Raw genomic sequence first — 10,695 nt, forward strand, 5'->3', positions numbered from 1 at the left:
GCGGCGTAGCTGTCATAAATTAGATTAAAGTGGCTCCTGTGGACCAGCATCCAGACAACGTCCCATAGTGCTTCATGTGGCAAAGATGTAAAATGCGTAAATACACAAAATCTGTCACTGGTAATATTAACATGTAAACACCATTTTGGAAGGTCGCTCCAACGAGCAAGACTAAAATAGTGTTCAAACCAACCACACCGTCACACACAATCGTGATTGGACTAGCTGTTGCTAATTACCTAATCGTCCGCAATGCGCCTGTATGCATATTAAGTATAAAGGATTACGAACATCTAGGACCATCTAATGTATCGCCCGTGCCTAGGTGTAAGGGCACAGTTATATAAAATCACCCCATCCCATAAACCAGTTTTATTTCGATTTCAGACTGTCCATCCGATGCAGTGGTCCAAAAATGGGATCAAAGGACCACGCCCTAGCAGCCACTACACCTGGATTATTTAACCGATTTAGGCTTACATATGGGGAAACCCCATAGTGAGCAATCTATTCGAGCAATACATGTTGGTTCTACACCTTTACCATTATCAATACTTTTAGTCCTTTAAATGATGTTGCTAAACGGAAGTGAAACTCCGGACCCTAAAATGCTTACTCTCTGTAATAACCATACATAAAGATAGTCAAGATGCCACAGTATTCCCTTTAACCGAAGCTATTCCAATCAACAGCCTCATTAAGCCCTGTTTCTGCTGATTTACATAAAAAGATCAGCCATTGTTCTTTCGCCTGTAACCTTTTAGTTGTTGATTCGGCACTCTGATTTTTCGTTTAGTCATGACTATATAGAGTTTCCCACACAGACACCATATTGCATAAATGACATTACTGGTGTTGCAATTGGTAAATGTCACTTGAGACTATGGTTTCTCCAAACCAAGGTCAACTTGTATGGTCCTGCTCGTTAGGCGACAATTAACACAGTGTCCGCATGGTGCATGTCCTGCTGTTTTCGGCAACCCCCACATTTCAGTGAGTTCTTTGGTTTCCGTGGGGTGACTTCCTTAGGGCTATTGTTTAGTTGTAGTTTGTAGTTTGTGTGTGATGGCGCATTGTGCTTCCTGCTGTATCTTGATAAGCATTGTGTAAAGTGGGTGCTTATTCTGTTTCTCACCCTCTGGATTGGAGCTAGTGGTATGGGTTTTCCTATTCCCTAGCTGTCTGCCACGATTAGGTCTGTTGGGAATGGCTATAGTTTAGGGTCAGGGTCCTATTGTAGGATCGTCCTGGTGTTTCTGTCTTCGTCTTGTTATGTATTCGGTCTTTGGTCCTATTACGGCTGTCTCTCCGTTAGTCGTTTGGTATGTTGTGATATTTTTTCCTTAGGGTTTTTCTGTCGATTGCTTGGTGGGGATCAGGGTCTGTCTCTTCATTCATCGATGTTTTAGTTGTAAGTGTGACCCTGTGGACGGTCTTTCTCGTTATGACGTGAAGAGCCAGGTTTTGAGTAGTTTCCTGAATAGTAAGTGGTTTCTTGTGTTACCTATGTACTTTGGAAGGTCGTTTCAGTTTTTCGGCACTTGGTGAGAGAAGGAAAATCCTTTGAGTTTTCTTTTGTTGTAGGGTTTCGGTTCCAGGCAGATGTCAATGCTTCATATGAGCGTTCTTGTTGGTTGATGTAGACGCAGTTTGTCTCTCAGGAACTCAGCGCCTTGGTTGTGTACTGGTCTATGCGTGATGCACATTGTTTTGAATATTGTTTGTTGTTTTATTGGTAGCCAATGTAGTGTTTTCAGTGCTGGCTTGGTGTGTTCTCTTCGGGGTAGTTTCAGAAGCAGTCTGGTTGCTCTATTTTGTATGCGTTGTAGTTTTTTTGAAAAGTCGTTCAGGTATACCTAAGTATAGGCTGTTGGCATAGTCTACTCTGGACATGTCGAGGGCGATGATGGTGGTTGTTTTATTGGTGAATGATAGGAACAGTAGGATCCTCTTTGCCGCTTGCAGGAGGAAGAAGCATTTCTTGAGAAGAGCGTTTACTTGTGGCTCTAGCGTCAGATTGTTGTCCATCAGGACCCCCTGGTTTTTTACAATCGGCAAGGGTGCTAGGGTTGTCCTGAGTTCCCTTGGCCAAGGAATGAAGTGGTTTTCTACTCCATTTTTTGTGACGATCATTATTTCTGTTTTGCCTGGGTTGATTTTGAGGCAGTTGGTGTTCATCCAGATGAATACATTGCGGGGGCAGTTTTCTAGCATTGAGTTTATTTTCAGGTTGTCTTGTATTTTAAAGATTATTTGTGTATCATCGGCGTAGTTGTAGCAGGTGAGGCCTTGGCTTTTGATGATTCTGATAAGTAGATACAGGTAGATGTTGAATAGTAGCGGGGAGTGGTACTCCACAGGTGGAATCTCTCGGTCTGGATTTTAAGGGTTTCATCCATACGGTTTCCGTTCTGTTTGTTAGGAAAGATTTGATCCATAGTAGGGCGGTGTTTGTTATTCCAAGTCCTTCTAATGTCGTTATGAGGGTGTCGTGATTAACTGTGTTGAATGCTGCTGATAGGCCTAGGAGTATCAAGGCAGTGCTGATGTCTGAGTCTGCGTTCATTTTTAGGTCGTTCCAAATTGAGAGGAGAGCTGGTTCTGTTCCTCTCATTGGTCTGAAGCCAACTTGTGCCTGGTATAGTAGGCCGTGCTCTTCTATGAATTCTTGGGTGGTTTTATATATGTACGTTTCAAGCAGCTTGGCTGTATACAGGATGTGGGAGATGGGTCTGTAGTTGGAAAGGTCCTCTACGGTTCCCGCTGTATCTTTGAGTAGTGGCCTGAAGTATGCAGATTTGAAGGCTTGTGGCACTTTCCCAGTGACGATTGAAAGGTTGAGGACGTTCTTGTGATATTCCACGGTTCCTGTGATATTCCATGGGCGTTCCTTGTTTAAGAATCGATTTGTATATGTCTGGCGGGCAGGGGTCTTCGGGAGACCCTGAGATATTGCTTTCATTCACCAGTTTGATGAATGTCTCCACTGATATTTCTGGAAAGCTTCGTAGTTTGTTCGGATGTTCCTCCTGAGTGTAGGGGGGGATCGTAGTCAGATCGGTTGGTCTGCTTTGTATGGTTTGTTGGATGCTGGTGATTTTGTTTTTGAAGTGTTCTGCAAGGTCATTCCATTGTTTCATAGATGGAGTTGGTGTGTTGTTGCATCCCGCAGGATATTTAATTTCATTTATGATTTTGAAGAGTTCTTTTTGGGTGTTTGGTGCTTCAAAGATTCGGCTGTCGTAGTGTTTCCTCTTTGCTTTTTGTATTTCCTTTTTGTATGCGCAGTTGTGTTGTAGGAATTTCAGCTTATTCGCAGCATTGTTTTGTCTTCTCCAATCAAGTTCTAGTCTTCGGTTTTTCCTTTTCATGGGCCTGAGTAGTGGGGTGAATCATTTTGCGCTTGCCCGTTTATGAGAGGGATTGAAAGGTTTTTCTTTGGCGATATTGTCTATCGTTGTTATGATCCATGAGTGCAGCAGGGCTACTTTTTTGTCCAGGTCATCTTCTTCCATGAATGTTGGGTGTGGGTTGCTGAGCTCCAGGAGTTCAATAAGGTTGGAGTTTTTGATGGTTCTCCAGTTTCTTTTCATGGTGATCAGTGGTTTGTCTGATTGATTGTTTACTGGAGTGGTCATTTTGATTACAAAGGGGATGATGAGGTGGCCGCTCCAGAGTGTTTGAATTGGGGGTGCTATGGTAAGGAGTTGTTTGTTCGTGAAGATTGTGTCCAAGTGTATGCCCTGCCGAGTGCGTTGCTCCTTTGACTAGTTGTTGTAGATTCATTGCTGCTAATTGGCTGGTTAGAGATTTTTGTACGGTAGTGGTTTCTTCTTCGACCCAGATGTTGAAATCTCTGAGGACGATCAGGTGATTGTGTTTGATGGCTAGGGTGGTTATTGCTTCTGTGAAGGCGTCTATGAAGGTTGCATCGCAGGTTGGCGGTCTGTATATCAGTATGAATTTCAGGTTTGTTTTGGGGCTTACTGATAGACTTAGGATTAAGGATTCACCTTTATCAATGTTTCCAATTTGATATCCAGGTGCTCCTTGTGGATGATTGCCAGTCCCCCACCCTCTTTTGGTTTTTCTGTTCGCTTGGATGCATTTGAAATATTCAGGCAGACAGTTGTTGAGGGTGATCTTGTAGTTGTCGTCTAGCCATGTTTCTGTTACAAATAGGATGTCGATCCCTCCGTCGCAGAGCAGATCGTATATTTCCGTGGCATGTTTGGACATTGACCTTGCATTGATTAGGTTGCAGTGGATCTTTTTGGTGTGAATGAGGATCAGCGAAGGCTGTATCTTTATTGAAGCGATCTGCTAGATTGAGAGCTTGGCTGTTCAATAGCGGTTCTTCTCTATTCGTGCCGGTTCGATGAAGATCCGCGAAGGCTTCTCCTTCATTGAATTGGTCATTTAGGTTGATGTTTGGGTTGTTGGTTATTAGAGCTTTGTCGTTTTGTCCGATGTGCCGTAGGTGTTGAAGGTGTCCTTCTGTTCTTGTGATGTATGGGGTGAAGGGATCGGAGTCTACCCACACTCTTCTTGGGTGCTCCCATCTTTTTCCTGGTTGTCTCGGGCTGCTCTTTGTGTGTCTTGATGTCTCTGTGTCAGTGAGGCATCCAGGTTCAGGGGTTGTTGCGAGGTAAGGTGTGAGATATAAGGATTTTTCCCTTTGGTAGTTTGTTCTGGTCGTTTTGGTTTTTGGTGGTGGGTTTCCTTCATTTGCGGTTGTTGCTTTAGGGGCGAGTTGGATTTGTGCGTCTATGTCCAATGTGGCCTTGTCTTGTGCTCTTTCTTAGCTCTTCTTCCTGATCCGGGTCATTTTGGTGCTCGGTGCAGAGATGCCAGTTGAGTGGTTGACTGCGGTGCCTTTTGATGGCAGTACTGGTGTTTCTTCTTGTGTTAGTAAGCTTAGGTGCTATTTGTGTTGTCTATTCTTCAGGTTGGTTGGCTATGTATCCTTGGAGCGTTGTCCGGTGGGGTTGCGTGCTGGACGTACAGTTGTTGGGAGGTGTAGGACTACGTTCGGTAGCTGTCTATGTAGGTCTCTGAGGTAATAGTGGGGGTTGATAATATACTATCATGGTCTAGTCCTTTCTAAGAGTGTGTTAAGTTGGTTTTGACTAAATTTGGGCTTGAGACTAAGCCTAACTATGCTCGAGAATCCTGTATAGTAGGAGGGGAGCACAAGACCACACACAGCTAGATTTGAGAGTCCTGTGGGAGAGAGGCCCACACCTAACAATGCAACTTGAGTACCGCCCTAGACTCAATTAGGGCCTAACAATGCAATTTGAGTGTCAGACTAAACACAGCTAGATTTGAGATTCCTGTACAGTGGGGAGAGGCCTACACCTAGCAATGCAATTCTAGTATCATTCTAAGCACAACTAGATTTGTGAGTCAATTGGAACAGTTGGGTACACTCCTTAACACAGCTAGATTTGAGAGTCCTGTATAGTGGGAGAGAGGCCTACACCCAACAATGCAATTTGAGTACCAACCTAGAAACAGTTAGGTCCTAACAATGCAATTTGAGTGTCAACCTAAACACAGCTAGATTTGAGAGTCAATTGGTACAGTTGAGTACACTCCTAAACACAGCTAGATTTGAGAATCTGGTATAGTGGGAGAGAGGCCTACGTCTAACAGAATAATTGAGTACACTCCTAAACACAGCTAGATTTGAGAATTCTGTATAGTGGGAGAGAGGCCTGCGTCTAACAGAATAATTGAGAACACTCCTAAACACAGCTAAACTTGAGAGTCCTGTAAGAGTGGGAGAGAGGCCTACACCTAACAATGCAATTCTAGTATTGGTCTAAGCACAGCTAGATTTGAGAGTCAATTGGAACAGTTGAGTACACTCCTAAACAGAGCTAGATTTGAGAATCCTGTATAGTGGGAGAGAGGCCTATGTCTAACAGAACAATTGAGTACACTCCTGAGCACAGCTACATTTGACAATCCTGTATAGTGGGAGAGAGGCCTACGTCTAACAGAATAATTGAGTACACTCCTAAACACAGCTAGACATGAGAGTCCTGTATAGTGGGAGAGAGGCCTACACCCAAAATTGCAATTTGAGTACCAACCTAGACACAGTTAGGGCCTAACAATGCAATTTGAGTGTCAACCTAAACACAGCTAGATTTGAGAATCCTGTATAGTGGGAGAGATGCCTTTGTCTAACAGAATACCTAGTATCAGTCTAAACACAGCTAGATTTGAGAGTGTGGGAGAGAGGGCGGCAGTGGGAGATAATCACAGTGTTTCAGATAGGTTTGCTAAGCGGCAAGGCTCCCAGCCCAGGCCACTCCTACCGTATTGGTCCTAGTAGTTGCTGGTTGACGGCTGGCAACTTGCTTCTCCTGATGACACCTGCAGACGCGAACTGGAGCCGCCTCTGTAGGAGCCGCCCTTTGCCTTGGGGCCCTTAGCCGCAGGGGCTGCCCAGGAGAAGGCACTTAAGATCTTGGAGGGGATCTTATCACGGGCGGTGGGTGGGTCAGGAGGTGGGGAAACAGGAAGGGAATTGGTGAGAGGTGCGGACGCGGGTGGGGAGACTTTCTTTCTTTGTTTTTAAAAAAATTTCGACTGTTTCAGGCTAAGATGGCTCTTGCAGGCTGCAGACACTCACCTGTTCAAGGAGGTTGCAGCAAACACTGTCTCTGCAGCGGCCTAGGTCAGTAGACCCAAAACACAATGGCTGTTCAGCCTATCACAGGCAGTGGGCGGGGTGGGAGGTGGGGAAGCAGGAAGGGAATCGGCGCGGGGTGGGTATACTTTCTTTCTTTGTTTTTAAAGGAGACCGTTTCAGGCTAAGAAGGCTCTTGCAGGCTGCAGGCACTCATCTGTTTGAGGAGGTTGCAGCAAACACTGTGTCTGCAGCGGCCTGGGTCAGTAGACCCAAAACACAACGGCTGTTCAGCCTATCATGGGCAGTGGGTGGGTCGGGAGGCGGGAGGTAGGGAAACAGGAAGGGAATTGGCAAGGGGTGCGGGCGTGGGGTGGGGAGACTTTCTTTCTTTGTTTTAAAAAAAATGGAAACTGTTTCAGGCTAAGATGGCTCTTGCGGGCTGCAGGCACTCACTTGTTCGAGGATATCATCAAAAAAGATTAAATCCTTCAGAATCTAGCCTGCCACAAACAAACCGAGTGCTGCAAAGCCTGCCCAGATTCTGTGTAAATGGGGTGAGGCATTCGTCTTGATTTCTGCAATGTTGTAGATGTACCTGGATGGCTCCCACACATGGGCCTCCACAGCAAGCGCAAGGAGTCTGGGCTCCTGGGGCATGTTCATACCACCCAGTGACAATGCATGATTTTAACTAACAGATTGTGTGACACTGGATGGTAATGCTGGCACCACTGTTCCCCCATACACTATTGGTATGTTACACTCCACAGCAGCTTATCCTGACTCTCACTTGCCAGGGAAGTAAGGGTGCATATCTTATTGGAGTTTGTCTTCGGTTATGCACAGTAAGAGGGTGTTGTAGTGTGTGACACATCTGAGGATGTAGTCCCTTCTCCTCTAGGAAGAGACCTTTCCAATGGGGCCAGGGCGGTGCGTCCACAGTAAAAGAGTCCAACTGGGGGAGGATAACATGGGAGGGGAAGCCACTTATGGGATAAGAGACACTACCCCAGCAGACACGGAGAAGGAAAGCGAGATACCGAGCACAGAGGGCAGAGACATGCAGCATACAGTACAGGATGCAAGGGCAATACGACTGCCCCGGCGTCCCGGTGTTGTGTACACAGTTACACAATAATCATCACCATATTCCCAGTAAATAATGACAGGAAACAGCCTGCATGTCTGTACTCCTTTATGCCATATCTTACCTAACTCTCTCTCCATTCCATTCCTTTCCCACTAAACATTCCACATTCTATTCAGCCACAACACCTCCCCCTTGCTTATCACAGAAGTTCCTCTTTCCGTCAGCCTGACAGGATCACCTCTACATTTGTTCAATGAGAAACAAGGTCTTGCGTATAGTCCTTTGAGGGCGACCACCGCCAAGCCAACCAGCTGGCGAATGTCCAGAGTCTTTAAGTGACAGGAGACCAACAGGTTCTTCACTCCTCCTTTCCCCATACAGTTCTCTATTTGAGTCATCCTGTAACATGAGACCAACAGGCTCCTCATTTCTCCCTTCCTTAGAGGTTTCTTCTTCCAACTCATCCAGGAACATTGCATCGAAGAGCGAAGTATCCCCTGTTACTACGCCATCATCTTTCACAATGGTCGCTATGGGCCTTTTGACATCCCTGACTATGAATGACTGATGGGTGGATCCCACCTTCCTTTGTTGTTTAAGCCTGCTCAGTCCAGATTCACTTTCACTCACCGACATCTGAGTTCCTTCAATTCTCCTCTTGCGAGTTACCCAATCTACATTAGCTTGCAACCTTCTTCCTTCCATTTCAATGTACATGTCCCCCCCACCCCTAAACATAAATCTCCATTTTAATTAGCAGCTTTATAGTAGACACCCAGGTGCCTAGTGTCCCAAGATTCACCCTTCCTCCCTTCCATCAATCAGCGTTTTAGGGCTGTGTGTCAATTAGTTGGCTGGGTATGGCCTCGGATCTGTAGTCTCTTATCAGGAAAAGTTATGACACCCTCTGGTTCTGGATGACATCAGGCGGTGGTACACCTTCACGCCTGTCTGGTCACGTGTTGGTTCACCGTGAATCTGCTTCAGTTTCCAACCTTTTGTGCATTTAATTCTGTGTGCGCTTGGCCACCTGCATGGGCCTCTCTTATCTTGACCTTCACGGCCGGGCTGGTATTCTCTGTAGTTGGAGTCTCGTGAGCTCATGCTCACCTCCCCTTCTCTGGTTGACCTCGATCTCCCTGGCATAAGCCTTGCTTTGTTGAGTTTCGATTCTGCTCCTTCTCTGGTCTTTGCTGGGTTTCTAAACTCGGCCTGTCAGGCCTTTGGCCGCCTGGGTACATTTCTGCTTTCACAAAATGGAGTTGCACGTGTACATTGTGCAGTATTAAGGTAGATATATGGTTGGCGCTTCCCGCTCTACTCTCCTACTAGGCATTGCAAGCCGTATCGATTTCTTAGCCTCTTGCATTTCAAGCTTATTTACACACATTCAACAGGGCGGTTGCTTCCATCTTGCCTTATGGCACCATTCTCTTATGTTTTAACAGTGTCTCTCCCATGCGTCCATTATCATTATCGTTGCGGTTACTAGTACTGGCATTTGTGCTTTCAGTAGCCAAATCTGTTTGTTCTCAGGGCTGTTTTCATTGGCCTTCCATTAAGGCTTTAGGGGTCTCCTCGAGTACCGTGTGCAGGTATTCCTCATTCTGTATCAGTGGCTGGTATGGCTGTCTGATAGGGTATCATGCTGCCCAGGGTTGTCGTGTTATGGCTGCTTCAACCGGTATTGATCTCCTTACGTACAAGAGGCAGAGTCCCAGTGCGGCTCTCTGTTGGTTTATTTGCTCCTCATACGTCACGTACCACGGCAAGTACCTTACTGGCAACTCGCAATGGGGGGCAGGGGTGTGGGTCATATCTGGGACCTCCTCTACACTCCCCCCTCTGGTCGGTTCATCGACCACTCCTACTTCCTCCTTTATATTCAGTTTCTTTGATTCCTCAGTTTCTTGCTCATCGTCTCCTGGGTTTACACAAGAAGGCGTGAAGTATGCAATTTTGGTGTCCATATCTTTATCACCCCTTTCAAGCTTCCTGCTGTTCTCACATGCTCATCTTTGTTCCAGGTCATCAACTGGCATTGTCCATTTGGACTGCAGTAAATCCATTTGCCTTCGTACCTTCTTCGTTTCTTGGGATAAATGAATTTTGTTCCTTCTGGTGCAAATTCACTGGCCTTCACAAAGTCTTTTATCTCCTCATCTGTCAGGTATCTGGGCTTCCAGCCTGGCTCGACATCGACCATAATTTTCCTCCCAATGGCCTTCTTTGCTGTTTTCTGGCACTGTGTGATGGTTATCTTGATAACACAGACTCCTAGCAGCACCATTGCTAGCAAAGCTCCCAGGAACTTGAATATATCTGCCATCCATTACGGAACCCATGAGAATAGGTTCCCAAACCAGCTGTCGTCGTCCACTTCATCTTTCTCATCGGTCATCTGGTTTTTCAGGGTTGTTAACATGTCTATGGTCTTTGTGAGGGTTCCATTTTCTTCGTCGTGTGATGGTATAAATGTGCTATATGATTCTCCAATTTTTGCGCAAACACCTCCATCCATTGCAGTGATCATGTCAAGCACATATCTGTTCTGGATGGTCATCAGTCTGACTGCTCTCAGCTCTTCTTTGATCGCATTGAATCCTTTTATTGTGGTGTTCATGGTCTGCAGTAACTCCCATCTCGTTATCTGCAACCACTTGGTGTTTGCACCAACTTGGATATGCGGCAAGAGTATTTTTGTAAATACTGATGAAGTTAGGCTGAACAGCCTGTGTTCGTAGGGAATGGCATAAAATGCATCCTCTGATTTGGCGGAGAAGTAATTCTCTCTCTTCATCCTTGACATTAGTTCCAAAGACCTCCTTTTCCTCAGGTGAGTGTCTGCTTTCGGGAAACTGTCCAAATTCAGTTCATTTTTTGGAATCACTAGTGCTGGAACGTGTACGTTCACCAGTGTGCATATGCCTCCCCAGTTCCTCGGTAGCCTTATGTATGC

This window comes from Ambystoma mexicanum, chromosome 8 (assembly GCF_040938575.1).
Source record: "Ambystoma mexicanum isolate Mex_15411 chromosome 8, UKY_AmexF1_1, whole genome shotgun sequence".
NCBI lineage: Eukaryota > Metazoa > Chordata > Amphibia > Caudata > Ambystomatidae > Ambystoma > Ambystoma mexicanum.